Here is a 19371-nt window from a genome sequence, read left to right as displayed (position 1 = left end):
TTCTCTTTAATACCTCTTTTGTTCTAGGAGAGCTTCATTAATGAAGGTATTTAAATTATACTTTGAATAAATAAAATACAAACTTCAACTCCTACAGGACACAGATTCTACAGCTACACACCTGCCTCTAAAAACAAAGAACCAAGAGCACAAAACCTAAAGCGATAAGCAACAGTGATTGCCAAACTCAAATATTATGTGGACTCCTTTAAAAGAAAGAAAAGGTTGGGGTTGGCACATGGCTGGCTCAGCGGATTAAGCATCTGATTCTTGATTTTGGCTCCCATCATGATCTCAAGGTTCGTGAGATCCATTGGGCTCTGTGCTGACAGCATGGAGCCTGCTTGGAATTCTCTCTCTGCCCCTCCCCTGCTCCCTCACACTCTGTCTCCCTCTCTCTCTCTCTCTCTCTCTCTCTCTCTCTCAAAATAAACAAGTAAACATTAAAAAAAATCATGGTTCTCAAATTTATTACAATCTTGCTTAAGTATATATAAACATACAACTGAAGTTTCATAATTATAAAACCAAAGTATGTTTACCTATAAACACCAAAAACCTAAAGAAAAAATTTTTTATCATAATTTCACGTAAGTCTTTTGCTGAATCAAATCACAGCTAAAGACAAATAAATACGGGCTTACTGCAATCAGGGTGACTGTATTGGATAAACTTCTTTTACATTTATCATAATACTTTGATGACTCAATAATCTAACCATTTCTCTAAGTACTGCAAAATGTCTGTTCATTATTATAGCATTACTTGAGTAGAAATCAAATATAATTTGGCTGCCTTTTGGCAGAAATACATGATTTGTATGTCTTGCTCTATTCTCATTAACATGTTAAAATTCAAATTTTATTTTTTGGTGCCAATGGCCTTTTAAACACAAAGTAAATGTGGATACTGAACTCGTGTGGCAGTCCTTGGTTATAAGGTGGTCAGAGATCCAGATGATCCATAGTACAGTTCTATTACTTTTTCCCCCAGTTACCATCATTATGAAAGCTTTTTTTTTTTTAATTTTTTTAATCTTTATTTATTTTTGAGAGAGAGAAAGCGTGTGAGCAGGGGAGGAGAAGAGAGAGAGGGAGACACACAATAGGAAGAAGGCTCCAGGCTCCAAGTTGTCATCACAGAGCCCGACGCGGGGCTCGAACTCACAAACCGTGAGACCATGACCTGAGCCGAAGTCAGACGCTTAACTGACTGGGCCACCCAGGGGCCCATGAAAACTTTTTTTAAAAGTAAATTCTTAGAACTCTTAGATCTTTCAGAACATTTCTATAGACCTACATTGGTCCACTTTAGAAACACTGGTATGAGATTAGCAATTTACATCCACCAGAATGGCTATAATCAAAAAGAGAAAGTAACAACTGCTGAGAGGATATAAAGAAATTGGCACCTTTATACATTGCTGGTAGGAATGTATAATGATGTAAGTTTTGGAAGATAGTATGTCAGTCCTTTAAAATGTTAAAAATAGAATTACCCTATAACCTAGCAATTCCACTACTAGGTATCTGCCAGAGAGAAATGAAAACATATATCTACACAAAAACTTAAATATGGATGCTTAAAGAAACATTGTCATAATTAGCCAAAAGGTACAAACAACACAAATATCCATCTACTAATGGTTAGACAAAATATGGTCTATCTATACAATAAAATATTACTTAGCAATAAAACTGAATGGTATACTGATATGTTCAAGATAGATGAATCTCAAAAAACATGCTGAGTGAAAGAAGCCCATAATAAAAGACCACATATTGTATGATCCCATTGAAAAGAAATAGGTAAATTTATAGAAACAGAAAATAGATTCAGTGAGTGCCTAGGGAAAGGAATCAGAAGAAAGGGTTAAGGGAGGTAAGGTTTTTGGGGAGGTAATGAAAATGTTCTAAAATTGGATATGGTAATGGTTACATAACTCTGTTAAGTATATTAAAACCCATTGACTTTTACACATTAAACAAGTGAACTTGAAAGTGCAAATACTGTATTAATAAAGTTGTTCTTAGAAAATAAACATTATAAAAAGTTTTTTTCCCATATAGTTAGCCCAACTAATTAGAACCTTTCTTTTTTTTTTTTTTTAAATCCCCATCCCCTATATCTCCCATCCACCCACCCACCTTCCCTCTGGTAACAATCTGCTCTCTATAGTTAAAAGCCTGTTTCTTGGTTTGTCTCTCTTTTTTCCCTACATTCTTTTGTTTTGTTTCTTAAATTCCACACAAGTGACATCACATGGTATTTGTCTTTCTCTGACTGCCTTATTTCATTCAGCATAATACTGTCTTGTTCTATCAGTGTTGTTGCAAATGGCAAGATTTCATTCCTTTTTATGGCTGAGTAATATTCCATTGGTATGTATATATATACATACCACAACTTCTTTATCACTCATCCATCAATGGACACTTGGGCTGTTTCCATGGTTTGGCTACATCCCATGAAGTAGTGTTTTTGTGTTTTGGGGGTAAATACCCAGTAGTGTGATTACTGGATCATAGGGTAGTTCTACTTTTAATTTTTTGAGGAAACTCCATACTGTTTTCCACAATGACTGCACCAATTTTTATTCCCACAAACAGTGCAAAAGGGTTCCTTTTTCTCCACATCCTTGCCAATGCTTGTTTCTTGTATTTTTGATTTTAGCCATTCTGACAGGTATGAGATGATATCTCATTGTAATTTGATTTGCATTTCCCTGATGATGAGTGATACAGAGTATCTTCTCATGTGTCTGTTGGCCATCTGTATGTCTTTTTTTGAGGAAATGTCTGTTCATGTTTTGTGTCCATTTTTAGGTAGATTGTTTTTTGAGTGTTGAGTTGTATCAGTTCTTTGTATATTTTGGATCCTAACCCTTTATCACATGTCATTTGCAAAGATCTTCTCCCATTCCATAGGTTGCCTTTTAGTTTTAGTTTCCTTCACTGTGCAGAAACTTCTAATTGTGATGTAGTCCCAATAGTTTTTGCTTTTATTTCCCTTGCCTCAAGAGACATATCTAGAAAAAATGTTGCTATAGCTGATGTCAGAGAGATTACTGCCTATACTCCCTTCAAGAATTTTTATGGTTTCAGGTCTTTAATCCATTTTGAGTTTGTTATTGTGTATGGTGAAAGAAAATGGTCCAGTTTCACTCTTTTGCATGTGGCGGTACAGTTTTTCCAACACCATTTGTTGAAAAGACTTTTCCTATTATATATTCATTCCTTCTTTATTAAAGATTACTTGACCATATAACTGTGGATTTATTTCTGGGTTTTCTGTTCTATTCCATTGATCAATGTGTCTATTTTTATGCCAGCACCAAACTGTTTTAATTACTACCACTTTGTAATATAACTTGAAGTCTGGAATTGTGATACTTCCAGTTTTGTTTGTCAAGGTTGTTTTGGCTATTTGAGGTCCTTCCTGGTTCCATACAAATTTTAAGATTGTTTTTCTAGTTCTGTGAAAATCGCTCTTGGCATTTTTATAGGGATTGCATTAAATCTGTAGATTGTTTTGGGTAGTATAGGGCCTTTTTAACAATATTTGTTCTTCTAACCCATGAGCATGGAATGTCTTTCCATTTCTTTGAGTCATACTGAATTTCTTTCATCAATGTTTTCTAGTTTTCAGAGTACAGGTCTTTCACTTCTTTGGTTATGTTTATTCCTAGATATTTTATTGTTTTTGGTGTAATTGTAAATGGGATGGTCTTCCTAATTTCACTTTCTGCTGCTTCATTATTAGCATATAGGAATGCAACATATTTCTATACATTGATTTTGTATCCCGCAAATTTAATGAATTCATTTATCAATTCTAGTAGATTTTGGTGGAGTCTTTCAGGTTTTCTATATATAGTTATCATGTCACCTGCAAATACTGAAAGTTTTGCTTCTTCCTTACCATTTTGGATGCCCTTTATTTTTTTATGTTGTCTAATTGCTGTGGCTAGAACTTTCAGTATTACGTTGAATAAAAGTGGTGAGAGTGAACATCCTTGTCTTGCTCCTGACCTTAGGGGGAAACCTCTGTTTTTCATCATTGAGCACTGTGTTGGCTATGGGTTTTTAATATAAAATCTCTATTATTTTGAGATATGTTCCCTCTAGAACTACTTTGCAGAGGTTTTTTTTTTTTTATCATGAATTGATGTTGTACTCTGTCAAATTATTTTTCTGCATCTGTTGAAATGATATGGTTTTCATCCTTTCTCTTATTGATGTGACATTATCATGTTGATTGTTCTGCAAGTATTGAACCACCCTTGCATCCTAAGAATAAATCCCACTTGATCATGGTGTATTATTTTTTTAAATATATTCTTGAATTCAGTTTGCTAATATTTTGTTGAGGATTTTTGCATCTATATTTATGAAAGATGTTGGCCTGTAGTTCTGTCTTTTCTTGTGGTGTCTTTATCTGGTTTTGGTAGCAGGGTGGTACTGGCCTCATAGAATGAATTTGGAAGTTTTCCTTCCTGTTATATTTTTTGAAATAGTTTGAGAAGGGCTATTACTCTTCTTTAAATGTTTGGTAGAATTTGGGGCACCTGAGTGGCTCAGCCAGTTAAGAGTCCAACTCTTGGTTTTGGCTCAGGTCAAGATCTTACAGCTCGTGGGTTCAAGCCCTGCATCCAGCCCCACGTCCAGCTTGCATTGAGTCCCATGTCGGGATCCAGGATCCATGCTGCCACTGCTAGTGCAGAGCCTGCTTGGGGTTCTCTAACTCCTCTCCCTCTTTGCCCCTCCCCTGCTCACACACTCTCTTTCTCTCTCTCAAAATAAATAAACTTAAAAAAAAAAGACTTTTCAATGTTTGGTAGAATTTGCCTGTGAGGCCATCTGGTACTATATTTTGTTTGTTGGGAGTTTTTTGATTACTGATTCAATTTCACTGCTGGTAATTAGTCTGTTCAAATTTTCTATTTCTTCCCGTTTTAGTCTTGGTAGGCTACATATTTGTTTCTAGGAATTTATCCATTTCTTCTAAGTTGTCCAATTTGTTGGCATATGGGTTTTTATAATATTGTTACAACTGTTTGTATTTCTGTGGTGTCAGTTGTTATTTCTCCTCTTTCATTAGTAATTTTGTTTATCTTCTTTATTTTTTTACTGAGTCTTGCTAGAGGCTTATCAATTTTGTTGATCATTTCAAAGAACCAGCTTCTGGTTTCACTGACTTGTGATTAGAACTTTCTCTAATGAGATCAAAACTTTATGTGAACATGTGGGCCAGTTGGCCTTGATTTCTTCTAAGGGACACTGAATATAACACTAAGGCTTACTTTGAAAAATGTGTGTTTTTTTTCAATGACACCAATTTACAATAGGAATATTCTATATTAAAAAGTGTGTCAAGGGGCGCCTGGGTGGAGCAGTCGGTTAAGGGTCCGACTTCAGCCAGGTCACGATCTCGAGGTCCGTGAGTTCGAGCCCTGCATCAGGCTCTGGGCTGATGGCTCGGAGCCTGGAGCCTGTTTCCGATTCTGTGTCTCCCTCTCTCTCTGCCCCTCCCCCGTTCATGCTCTGTCTCTCTCTGTCCCAAAAATAAATAAACGTTGAAAAAAAATTAAAAAAAAAAAGTGTGTCAATACCACATCTTTATGGACAAAGACAACACAAAAAATGATGCATGCTGTTATTTGCTGGAAGAGTTTGAGAACTCTCTGAATCATAAAAAAGAGGTGTAACTGAGAAAGTAAATTTAAAGAGATCAATTGGAGTCAATAACCATAGGTAGGTTTATTTAAAAATTTTTGTACTTATTGGCAGAGAAATAAGCGCACTGCAAATTGCTTATTAATTGTTAAAATTCTAAAGCTTCAGGTGTGCCTGGGTGGCTTAGTTGGTTAAGTTGCCAACTCTTGATTTTGGCTCAGGTCATGATCTCATGGTTCATGAGATCAAGCCCCACATTGGGATCTGTGCTGACAGCAAAGAGCCTGCTTAGGATTCTCTCTCTCTCTCTCTCTCTCTCTCTCTCTCTCTCTGCCCCTCCCCGATGCATGCATGCATGCTCACATGTGCTCTCTCTCCCTCTCTCTCAAAATAAATAAACATTTTAAAAAATAATAATTCTAAAAGCTTCATTGTTCTAAAGTTTTACAAGCCTTGCATATTTACATAATGTAGTAAAGTCTTTTGCTTGAGTTACTATTTGAGTAAAACAGAAATGCATAAAATAATAGTAATAATGAACATTAGTATCACTGGTGGCCCATATCTCCTCCTTTAAAATTAAAACACACTTTAGTTTCCTAATAGTTTGTCAAAAAAAATATTCTAAGTGCTTTGTTTGAGCTCTGGTGTATTGGGCTGTTGGGAAAAGTTAAGGCGAAACCAAGCAGGCAGTGCTCTCTCTGGAATCCTATTCTCACATTAACCAGGGCAATCCCCATTCTATTTTCTATATTATAGTTCTTCCTAACTTTCCTTCAGAAATAAACAGTTGGCAAAGCTTCATGAAAAAAAGTTTCGAAATCTTTTATCTTAAAATCTGTCTCTTCTCTAAAGTTCTAGGACTATGATCATGCATTTGCATAAAGGGAGGAGCCAAATTAATCTCTGCAGCCCAGGACGTGAATAGGCATTATTACTTCCCATCTACAAATTGAAAACAGATTTTAAAACTTGGTCAAAGTCACATGGGTTGAAAATGTGAAACAAGATCAGAATCTAGAATTGTACATTAATATACCATGCTACCTCTAAATTTAATCTTATCCCACTGCATTATTATATTCTTTTTGATAAAGCAACAGAAAGAAATTACAAAAATAGTAACAGCATATGTTTTCAAAATTCTTGAAAATTTCTCAAATTTAGGTTATTAGTATTAAGTTATTAAGATATTTACCCAGAAATGAATACATGACCTTACTACAGAAGTGAAATACTTAAAAATAAATTGCTATTGGTCACAAACCATTCTGTAGCCAATGCAGTTCTATAGATAATAGTCTCCATTTATGGGGCGCCTGGGTGGCGCAGTCGGTTAAGCGTCCGACTTCAGCCAGGTCACGATCTCGCGGTCTGTGAGTTCGAGCCCCGCGTCAGGCTCTGGGCTGATGGTTCAGAGCCTGGAGCCTGCTTCCGATTCTGTGTCTCCCTCTCTCTCTGCCCCAACCCCGTTCATGCTCTGTCTCTCTCTGTCCCAAAAATAAGTAAAAACGTTGAGAAAAAAAAAATTTTTTTTAAAAAATGATGTAGTTCAAGGTTGTTGCTGCTGTTCATTCCTTTTAAAAAAAAATCAGAAATATAGACCTAATAGTTTCTGTTTAATTCTTGAGTGCTCTATTATTATTCAATGATGCACCAGTTGACAACTGAGAATTAAATCATGAAGGTCAGGGGCGCCTGGATGGCTCAGTCATTAAGCATCTGACTTTGACTCAGGTCATGATCTCACAGTTTGCAAGTAAGAGTCTCACATCGGTTCACAGAGCTCCAGCCCTGTCTTGGGTGAATATGAGCCCCACTTTGGGTAAAACATGAGCTCCAGATGAGCCCCAATTTTCTCTCTCTCTCTCTCTCCCTCCCCCCTTTTGGATTCTCTCTCTCTGCCCCTCGCTCACTTGCACATTCTGTCAAAAAAAAAAAAATCATGGTCACAGTATTACTTGAAAGATATCACACTATGGTACCAATATATCAAGCTTCAAACAAAACTATGAAGTTTGTCACATATTTCTTAAAGGAAGTGGTAAAATATGGCCAGGTCTGTATTGGAACTTTGAGAGGCCTGACAATGGGGTACTACCACAAAACACAAGTAACTAATTTGTGTAAAGACATGTTTTTAATTGTGGTAGAATACGCAACATAAAAGCTACCATTGAAACCAATTTTAACTGTTCAATTCAGTAGTGCATTTACACCATTGTATAACCAATCTCCAGAACTCTCTTCATCTTGTACAGCTCATAACTCTATACCATTAAGCAACAATGTTCTCATTCATCCTCCCTCAAACCCCTGGCAACCATCATTCCTTTATTAGTTCTTACATTTTTTTTGGTACAGTCTTTAAGTTTTTTTCTACATATAACATCATGTTATCTATGAATAAATTTTATTTCTTCCTTTTTAATTTTATTTCTTTTTCTTGCCTAATTGCTCCTGCCAGGACTCCCAATAATATGTTGAATAGAAGTGTCAAAAACAGACATACTTGTTTTGTTCTAGTTCTTAGAGGAAAAGCTTTCAGTCATTCACCACTGAGTATGGTGTTAGCTGTTGGCTTTTTACATACGGCCTTTATTATGTTGTTACTATTAAAGGTAGTTTCTTTCTATACATAGTTTGAGTGTCCATCATATAAAGGTGCTGAATCTTATCAATTGCTGTTTCTGCATCAATTGAGATAATCATGCCCCCCCCTCCATTTTGATAATGTGTTATAGCACATTGATTAATTTTTGTATGTTGAAACATCCTTGCATGCTGGGAATAAATCCCACTTGTTCATGGTGCATAATCTTTTTAATATACTTCTGAATTCTGTTTGCTAGTATTTTGTTAAGGATTGTGGCATCAACATTCATTAGGGATATTGGTCTGTAGTTTTCTTGTAGTTTCTTTGTCTGGCTTTGGTATCAGGGTAACACTACCCTCATGGGATGAGTTTGGAAGTGTTCCTTCCTCTTCAATTTGTCAAAAGAATTAGAGGAGGATTGGTAATAATTTTTCTTTCAATGTTCGGTAGACAAATAGGCTTTATTTGCTCCTAGGCTTTTATTTGTTGGAAGGTTTTTGATTACTGATTCAATCTCCTTTCTAGTTATAGATCTGTTCAGATTTTCTATTTCATCATGATTTAGTCTTAATAGATTCTATGTTCTAGGAGTTTATCCTTTTCATCTAGATTAACCAGATGTTGGCATATAATTGTTCATAGTATTCTCTTACAGTCCTTTTTATATCTACACAATCAGGTGTAATGTCCTCTCTTTCACTTCTGATTTTAGTTGAGTCTTTTTTTTTCTTACTCAGTATAGCTAACGCTTGGTTAATTTTGTTGATCTTTTCAAAAAACCAACTCTTAGTTTCAGTGATTTTCTCTATTGCTTATCTACTCTCTATTCCATTTCTCTCTCTCTCACCTAATCTTTATTATTTCTTTCCTTCTTCTAGTATTGGTTTTTCTAGTTCTTTAAGATCTAAAGTTAGGTTGTGAATTTTAGATCTTTATTTTTTAATGTAAACATCAACAGCTATAAATTTCCCTTTTTGCAAAACTTTCACTGTATCTCATAAGTTTTGGTATGTTGCATTTCTGTTTTCACTTATCTCAAGATATTTTCTATGTTGCATTTCTGTTTTCACTTATCTCAAGATATTTTCTAATTTCCTTATGATTTCCTCTTTGGCCTTTTGGTATGTTTAAGAGTGTGTTGTTTAATTTCCACATATTTGTGGATTTTCCTGGTTTCCTTCTGCTATTGATTTCTCATTTCATTACATTATAATTTGGAAAAAATACCATGTATGATTTCAGTTTTTAAAAAAATTATTAAGATATGTTTTTTGGCCTAACATATGGTCTATCCTACAAAATATTCCATGTATACTTAAGAAAAAATAATTATTTTGGGGAGCCTGGGTGGCTCACTTGGTTAAGTGTCTGACCCTTGGTTTTAGCTCAGGTCATACTCTCACGGTTTCATGAGTTCGAGCCCCATCTTGAGCTCTGCACTGGCAGTGTGGAGCCTGCTTAGGATTTTCTCTCCTCCTCTCTCTCTGCCCTTGTCCCAACTTGTACTATCTCCGTCTCTTTTAAAATAAATAAATAAGTGTAAAAAAAAGAAAAATAATGTATTTGTATCAATATTCATCAGGAATATTGGTCTGTACTTTTCTTGTAGTGTCTTTGCCTAGCTTTGGTGTCTGAGTAATACTGTCCTCATAAAATGACTCTGAAAGTATTCTCTCCTCTTTGATTTTTTTGGAACAGTTTGAGGAAGACTGATATTAATATTTATTTCAATTGATTGGTATTAATTTTTCTTACTGTTGTTAGATAGAGTGTTCTGTATATGTCTATTAGGTCCAGTTGGTGTATAGTATTGTTCAAGTCCTCTATTTCCTTATTGATTTAAATGGTTATACGATTTTAGTGTAGCCAGCACTTGTTTATATGGTATAAGGTAAAACATGTAATGCTGATACTATCCCCTCTGCCCCCCGGTTATAAACATATAAAAAATTGTAGGCCCAGGGTTCTAAGCTTCCTGTGTATTCCTTACTCCACACAGATTGCTGAAATCACTAAATAGTATTTGTGCCTTCATAAGGTAGAAGGGAGGCCCTAGAGAAATCCATCTATTGTCATGTACCCGTCATCTCATGTATGTTCTCTGCACTGCTTCTGTACTGATTCAATAACAAATTACAGCACATGTGACTTTGGCCAAGTATGAGATGCCATTCTCGCTCATCTCTGAAACCAAGACCAAGCAGCCTGATCTACCTCGAAGCGTTTCAGCAACATTACCTAAAAGCCCTATTGAATCTCCACTGTGAGCCCACAGTCACAAATTATAAAGTGCAGCTCGTTTACTGGTATTGAAGTAATGCTCACTCCCACATCGAAGGTAGCTGCTGCTAGAGCACGAAAACAAAAAACAATCACAGGATACCCAATGATTGTTTTAAAGCGTGAGAGACATTGTTGGCTGATCACCATGCCCAAGGGACATGACTGGACGACATTTTCCTTGGCGTTAGGTGAGACCCCAGAAAAGCCAATGACATAGTTGTAGTCTGAGTCTGAAGGCCTGAGAGCCAAAAGTCAATGGTAAAAGTTCAAGCCTGAAAGCCAGCAGGCTCCCGACGCAAACACAACTAATGTTTCAGTTCGAGTCCAAAGACAGAAAAAGACTGAAGTCCCAGCTCAAACAGTCAGGCAGGAGGAATTCCCTTTTCCTCACCAGAGGGTCAGCCTTTCTGTTCAATTCACGCCTTCATCTGACTGGATGAAGTACCCACACTGGGAAGAGCAATCTGCTTTCCTCACCTGTCACTCAAAATTTAACCTCATCCAAAAACACCCTCACATACACACCCAGAATAACGTTTAAACGTACCTGGGCACCTTGTGGTTCAGTCAAGTTGGCACACTCCTCCAGAATGCCCACAGCCAGAAATTGTGTTAGGTCTCTGAGATAGTTTTATTTTCTATTGGAGCACTACCTTGACTAATACATACTTTTAACTAACACCAGGCATTTTTTTTTTCTAAATCAGAAAAACCTAGAAATAATGAAAATGCCTCAAGCAATACAGCACAACAGTAGAAAAAGAACCATAAGAGCAGAAATAATAGTTGAAAATACAATTTTCTGGGAGTTCGGACACTGCAGTACTAGAAAACATTTCAAGAAGTCTGGATCTGATCCTAGAAGGTGAGAAACTACCGAGGTCTGAGATTAATGAAATGAACGAAGATGAAATCCTGGATATAATTATATTACTTTGGTTATACTAGGTTCATTTTCAAAATAATGTTTATATAAATATTATAAAAATATACTTACCTATGTATTTAGGATTTATACTACTTCTACATAGTTCCAAAGAATAGCTTGAGGTATCATGCAAAACAAAAAAACAGACAAAAATGCTGAGGACTGGTACTCCTTCTCATTTCTGTATTCCCAGTACCCAAGAGTGCTGGCATGTGATAGGAACAGATACATGTGTATAGAATCAATGAATGAATGCATATGTAAGAGGGGGAAAAAAAAGTCAGCTGGCAGAGGGACTAGACGTTAGTAAGCAACAAACTAGGATGAGTTTCTTGTTGAGGCAGTATGCAGCAATAAATTTAGCAAAAAGATTTTTACACAATTAGAGGAAAGCAAAAATAAAATGAGGGAGTTTTCATTGTCTACAAAAGCCTACGAGATCCTTAAAGAGAAAAATCCTCTTTTAGAATTAACTGCTAGAAAAATTTATGGACTGAATCCCTACATAATAAATGTCTTTATTGTCTTGAGAGAAAAATAGTTATGTCAATACTTCTAACATTGGCCTCCTAAAGTTTGTTAGAACATTGGTAAAACTTAACACAGCAAACGTATTTCTATAGAGAAAAGAGATAATGGTCCAGAAAGTTTGCAATTTTATGATCTAATTTAATATGGGGAAATTAATCATATTTTTAAGTTCTATTCTATATCTATTAAGAAACATCTCGGGGCGCCTGGGTGGCGCAGTCGGTTAAGCGTCCGACTTCAGCCAGGTCATGATCTCGCGGTCCATGAGTTCGAGCCCCGCGTCGGGCTCTGGGCTGATGGCTCAGAGCCTGGAGCCTGTTTCCGATTCTGTGTCTCCCTCTCTCTCTGTCCCTTCCCCGTTCATGCTCTGTCTCTCTCTGTCCCAAAAATAAACGTTGAAAAAAAAATTAAAAAAAAAAAAAGAAACATCTCTTCTTATGAGTTATTTCAGAATCTTGCTACAGACAGCATTTTAACCACCCAATTCATAATTTACTAGGAAAGATAGTGAAGAAAAAGATCAAATTAAGAGGTTTTGTGTTACCGTATCACAAAAATAAAACTGGACAAATTCTCACCAAAATTAGAGGGCATTCTTAGAGTTTTCCATGTAACACATAGAAAATTCACTTTGAAAGATCACAAATGAGGTAGAGAGGCAGGTAATGGCGGCATCTTAGAAGGCAGCCTTCTTCCAAAGAAGCTGCAAGACTCCATTTGAAATGCAGTTATTTTCTCACAGAAGAAACGAGCATGCTTCAGAATAAGCTGCATCAGGGATTTATAAATCGTGATGGCTGATGTGTCCAGAAATTCAGGGAAGGTTAGCCAATAGATAATAAAATTCATCATTCACAAATTCATTTAACAACTATTTATGATTGCCAATTATGTGCCAGGAACTATGTTAGACGCTGAATTTACAGTAATTAGCAAAACATACATAGAAAGGCCTTGATCTGAAAGAGCTTCTAGTCTAGGATGGAAAGCAGACATCAAACGAATAACCCAGGTATTACAGGTAAACTATAATACAGAAAAGTAAATAAGTTCTGGGGTGCCTGGCTGACTCAGACGGTGGAGCATGAGACTCTTGATCTCAGGGTTGTGAGTTTGAGCCCCACTCTGGGTATAGAGATTACTTAAAAATAAAATCTTTGGGGGCGCCTGGGTGGCGCAGTCGGTTAAGCGTCCGACTTCAGCCAGGTCATGATCTCGAGGTCCGTGAGTTCGAGCCCCGCGTCAGGCTCTGGGCTGATGGCTCGGAGCCTGGAGCCTGTTTCCGATTCTGTATCTCCCTCTCTCTCTGCCTCTCCCCCCGTTCATGCTCTGTCTCTCTCTGTCCCAAAAATAAATAAACATTGAAAAAAAAAATTAAAAAAAAATAAAATCTTAAAAAAAAAGAAAAGTAAATAAGTTCTAAGAGTTGGTAACTGGGAAACTGAATTTGCATAGTAGGGGAAAGGTCAGAGAAAGCCTCCTTGAGAAAGTTACATTTAAGGTGTGATGTAAAGGACAGAGAGGGGTGATTTCCCTAGGCCAAGGACAAAGGAAGCAGCAGCACATGATGAAGGAACTGAAAGGGGAAGAGTGGAGCAAGAAGAGTAAGAAGTGCTGTCTCGAGTACATACTATTTTATAAACGTCATTCTAGTCTTTGCAGCACTCTGTGGTGAAGGCATTAGCATCCCATTATACATAAGCAAAGCAAGGCTCAGGGAGATAGGTAACTTACCTAAGAATACAGACTGCCACTAAATAGAAGGGGCAAGACTCAAAGGTAGGTCTAGTTTGAGGCTATACATTCCTTTTACTCAGGCTCTAAGATTAGAACAAATGACATTAAAGTTCTAGGCCTGGGGTGCCTGGGTGGCTCAATCAGTTAAGCATCCGACTTCGGCTCAGGTCATGATCTCACTGCTCATGGGTCAAGCCCCGCATTGGGCTTTACACTGACAGTTCAGAGCCTGGAGCCTGCTTCAGATTCTATGTCACCTTCTGTCTCTGCCCCTCCCCTGCTTGTGCTCCCTCTCTCTCTCAAAAATAATAATTAAATAACTATTAAAAAAATAAAGTTCTAGGCCTATAAAATATAAAGTTAAATATTTTCTCTTCCATCCTTTAGACATATATTTTAGTTTCTGTGGGTTTTATACTTGAAAATCTTTTTTTTTTTATGTGTATCCAAACTATGACTTATGCATATATAGTTTAAATGGCTTTTAAAATCTTTCCAGCAAAGATTTTAAAGCAGCTTAAGCCTATATAAAAATATAAAAACTAACAACTTCATGGTAATACCTTACATTACTATGACCCTTTAAAATTTTACAGTGCTCATATAAATTTTAAGACATTTAAGAAGATAATTGGCTTACTATCGGAACTATAATTATCACATGCCAGATAACATAAATGTATCTAGGTATCTCCTCTCCTTAACAAAGCTAGAAGGTATGTTTTCATTAACTGTTAATAATACTTCTACTTTCCTACGGTAGACAGAATAATGACCCCCCCCAAAGATATTTACACCCTAATCCTTGGGTCTTGTGAATGTTACCTCATATAGCAAAAAGGGCTTTAAAGATGGAATTAAGGTTGCTAATTAGCTGACCCTAAAATAGAGGGACTATGCTGGATTATCCAGGTGGGCCCAATTTAATTACATGGGCCCTTAAAAGTAGAAGAGAAAGTCCTTGAGAGATGGGTAGAAGAGATTTGAAGAGTAAGAGGAACTTCACCCACCAGAGAGACCTTGTAGACGGAGGAAGGGGGCCGTAAGCCAAGCAATGTGAATAGTCTCTAGAAGCTGAAAACAGCCCTCAGCTGACTGTCAACAAACAGGAACCTTAGTCCTACAGCCACAAGAAACAGAGTTCTGCCACCAACCTGAATGAACAAGGAAGCAGAACTTTCCCAGAGCTTCTAGTAAATAGTGATGCCTGGCCTACACCTTGATGTTAGCTCCGTGAGACTGTGTCAGACTTCTGGCCTATAGAACTGTGAGAAAATAAATCTGTATTGCTTTAAGATCCTACATTTGTGGGATCAGTTCTGGAAGCAATGAAAACTAATACTTTTATCATTCCTGAGCTTCTTGATTCAACTTCTTTGACACTGATGCTACTAACAAAGTCATTTTTAATTCTATTGCCTACTGTTCTCCTGACTGCTTTCTTCTTGGAGTCATCTCCTCCCTTGGTTTTTATGTCCCTGTTCTGATTCTTGATTCTCTTCATCTTCTCTGCCCCCTTCATGGGCACTTCTCCAATCTTCTGTAAATGTTGCTATTCCTTAGGGTTCCATCCCCAGGCTCTCTTCTTACATTATATATACTCTTGATTTCTACCTATAAAAGCTAGGTAAGGACTCCCAAATCTTACCCACAGCTCAAAAAGCACTCCTTTTTTTTTACAAATATAATTTATTGTCAAGTTGGCTTACATACAACACCCAGTGCTCATCCCAACAAGTGTCCTCCTCAATGCCCATCACCCACTTTCCCCTCTCCCCCACCTCCCCATCCACCCTCAGTTTGTTCTCTGTATTTGAGAGTCTCTTGTGGTTTGCCTTCCCCCCTCCCTGTTTGTAACTATTTTTTTTTCCCAAGAACTCCTTGATTTCAAATCACTATCCATCTTCAAGGGTGTCCCAAAGCTTCTGCTAATTTGAACGTGGGCTTTCCACCCAAATCTGCTTCTCTTATCTCCTGAACGCTCTGCTTCCATTAACCATACCTCCAGTCAGCTAAATCAGTCAAGTTACTTTGCCATTATCATAAGACTATTGTTTCTTACTGATCCCCCATGTCATTGGCAACTGAACGCATTTGGGCATTTCTTAAATGCCTCAGTCTATCCCCATGACACAGCCTGATTTAGGAACCTATCATTTCTGAAGAGAATCAACAAACTCCCACTTTGCCTCTTCACTTCCAGTCTTGCCAATCTCCAAATCTATCCTCTCTACCTTCTCTCTAGCATGAGTTTTCAAAAACAAGTCTTACTGTTTATAAAAATGTACAGTAGTTCTTCGTAGTGCTCAGCATAAATTCTGTCCTTTTCAAATTCCTTTCTTTCTCTCCAACACTCAACTCTGTAACACATTAATACTTTTCTGTATGCTGTATCTTATAACTGAGAGGCCCTTCTGCTGTTCAGTTTCACTGAGGACTCCCCCAACACTGGTATGCCTCAAGAGTGGTGTTTCAAAGTCACTATTTTTAAAGTCTTAGTTGTCCTGCAGCTTCAGGAGGAACCCAACTACAAGATGATACAACAGAAAGTTATACACTGAACTTGGCACTATCACACCAAGCTTCTAGTTCTATTATTAAAAAGGCAAGAGGTTAAAACTGCTTTGGGCTTGTTTTGTTTTTCATTTTGCCAAGTGAAAGAGTTAAACTACATGATTTCAAGGTCTATTAAAATGGACAATTTTAGCTTTCTAATTAAGAGCACTAAAACTCGGTCCTGAAAAGCAGTAAGGCTAACTTATAACACTGTTCAATTTCTAGAGATCCATCAACATACTTGCATCATTCATACACAATTAACTTTATCAACTAGATAATATAATTATCTTTGTTTAAAAAATGTTTATTTATGAGGCGCCTGGGTGGCTCAGTCGGTTAAGTGTCCGACTTCAGCTCAAGTCATGATCTCACAGTCTGTGAGTTCGAGCCCCGCGTTGGGCTCTGTGCTGACAGCTCAGAGCCTGGAACCTGTTTCGGATTCTGTGTCTCTCTCTCTGTCTGCCCCTCCCCTGCTCAGGCTCTGTCTCTCTCTGTCTCAAAAATAAGCAAAAACATTAAAAAAAATTTTTTTTGTAATGTTTATTTATTTTTGAGGGGCGGGGAGGGGCAGAGAGAGAGGGAGACAGAAAATCCCAAGCAGGCTCCACGCTGTCATTACAGAGCCAGAGATGGGGCCAACTCACCAACCATGGTATCATGAACTGAGCCAGGATCAAGAGTCCCAAGCTTAACCAACTGAGCCACCCAGGTAACCCTAATATCGATTATCTCGTTCCAAGGCATCAGGGATAGGTCTACGTGGTACTGGAAGACCAAACCAATTAAATATGAAGGCAAAACTGTAAAGTGAAGAGAGGCTAACTTAAGGTGACCAAAAGGAAGGATACCTCGAGTGATTAAATGACATAGAGTGGTGTAAAAACTTTAAGAAATTTTTTCTTAAAAAATTCCTAAAAATTTCCTTAAAAAATTTCTTTAAAATTTTTTTAATGTTTACTTATTATTGAAAGACAGAGACAGTGTGAGCAGGGGAGGGGCAGAGAGAGAGGGAGACACAGAATCAGAAGCGGGCTCCAGGCTCCGAGTTGTCAGCACAGAGCCCGATGAGGGCCTCGAACCCACGAACCGTGAGATCATGACCTGAACCGTAGTCGGACACTTAACCGACTGAGCCACCCAGGCGCCCCTCTTAAAAAGTTTTTAAGTAAATCTTACGACTACATCAGGGTTTTGATGGCTTTTATGCAGCAAAATTTTCAAAAAAAAATTAACTCTTCTAATTTGAGACTTCTTCCCATGGCCATTCAATTTACTTTCTCACTCCTTGCACCACCCCCTCCCCTTCTGAGCTTTATTGACACTTGATTTTAAATCCCAAGCAAATGCCTTCTTGTTACTTGGGCGATGCTAAAATAATATCAGCTAAAATGTCTTGATTGATCGTAAGCAGGCTTTAGGCGATAATGAGTCTGTAGTAATTAGGGCTTCACTGGATTCAACCCAACTCTTTTGCTCAGTCCCTGGAGGCACACACCGGGCTCCAAGCAACGCATCTAGGGAGTGGCCAGGAATTACAGGCCACCACTGCCAAGAGGGTTGAATCTGTTCGTCTTTACAAAGCTGGGAATTGCGTAAACTGAGCCTTTTTTGTTTTTGCTCACGATTTTAAAACTAGTGGGTGGGGTGAGCCGCGCCCCGGCCTTCCATACACCCCTCGGGAGCGCGCACCGGGGCTCGAGCTTGGAATGGGGCTGAAATGGTAACCGCTGGAATAACGGACTCGGCTCGCTGGGGCCGCGCAAGCCTTGGAGGCAGAGAACACCAGCCTCCTCGGCACCCCAGCCCCCGCCTCAGCGCAGCAGGTGGACACAGCGGTTCGGGAGGACCCAACGGACCTGATACTGCATCAACTCCCGCCGCCCTCGGTGGCTTTTCTCCTCCCGAGGACAGCCCACCCAAGAACCTCGCTCGGGGCACCTCCATCCCAGAACTCAAGAACCACTCCCTCACCTGGCCCCAACCTGTTCAGCCTGGCGGGTAGCCAAAGAAAGGGGTGCGGCCCAGGAATCCCCGCCCCGGGCGTAAATGCAATGACTCCGATTCCTCACTCTAGCCGGAGCGCAAAGGGCAGTAGGAAAGTGGCGTACTGCCCACGCACCTGTCCTGCGGGCCCGTTTTCAGCAGTGGCAGCTCAGATGTCCGCGTCGCTGCCACTTGGTCCCCGCGTCTCCCTAGACCAATCCCGCCGGCGGCCGCCCAGAAGCGACTGCTAACCGCGCATGCGCGAGCGCCCGCAGGCAGGGAGGAGGCGGCGGCCCGCGCGCACCTGCGTGGAGGCTCAACTGGCGAGGAGGGGTCGCTGCCCAGCGAGGGGAGGCTGCCGCTGCGGGGCCCGCCGTAAGGCGCGCCCTTGGGCCTCGCGCCCGCTCAGCGGTCCAGGAGTGAAGTGGGCTGGCCGGGCACGAATTCCTCCCTCTTAGCCCGAAGAGTTTCTTCTCCCTGCCCTCTCTGCAATCAGAGGGGTAGTGCCTGCTATTGCACATAAATGGATCCTGAGTTTTATATAACTCACATTTTTGAACAGTGTACAGTTAGTACCCCAGGCCTTTCCTAGAGTTCTAGATGTTAAGAGAGGTCGTTGTGCTCAGCAGGGAGGCTTCCTATTTCGTGTGGGTGTGTGGTTAAGTATAGACGTATTAAATGTTAACGTAACACATTATTTTCTTTCTGAAATTGCTAATATTTCTTGTGTTCTCTGTACTCCAGGGGTTTTACATTATTTTATTTAACCATCACAACCCTGGTGAAGGAACTAAAGATAATTACTTGCCTGAGTCTATGATTAACAAATGGTGGAAATAGGGTTTAAATCCAGGCCCATCTCTCTCATAGTCTGTACTTTTAACCAAACACACCAAAATTAAAAATACAACATAAAGGTAGTATTGAATATCAAGTTTCTTTGCCTCATTGATAGTGGATCATACATATTTTGCTAATATTTTATAGCAAATCTTGACTGAATTAGAATGTTTGGGATGTATAGTAGGCATATGTTTAACTGTTTTAAAAAATGCTGAACAAGCTTCCAAAATGGCTGT

General features: G+C 38.7%; 1 protein-coding gene across 2 annotated transcripts in view; it reads right to left on the bottom strand.

Annotated features, from left to right (window-relative positions):
• The window catches only part of CLGN (calmegin), a 51075-nt gene extending 32510 nt beyond the window's left edge, over window positions 1-18565 (bottom strand). The window contains exon 1 of one of the 2 annotated variants that reach the window (XM_003984987.6): window positions 18429-18565. The gene's annotated coding sequence lies outside the window, so the exon portion shown is untranslated. Of the gene's footprint in view, window positions 1-18280; window positions 18304-18428 lie in introns of those variants that run through there. The other variant, XM_045055843.1, reaches the window with a different exon arrangement.
• Between the last annotated feature and the right edge of the window lie 806 nt (window positions 18566-19371).

The sequence above is a fragment of the Felis catus genome, chromosome B1 (genome assembly GCF_018350175.1).
Source record: "Felis catus isolate Fca126 chromosome B1, F.catus_Fca126_mat1.0, whole genome shotgun sequence".
NCBI classification, from domain to species: domain Eukaryota; kingdom Metazoa; phylum Chordata; class Mammalia; order Carnivora; family Felidae; genus Felis; species Felis catus.
Note: the sequence above shows the minus strand (reverse complement) of the source record. Positions and strands in the feature narration are given on the sequence as shown.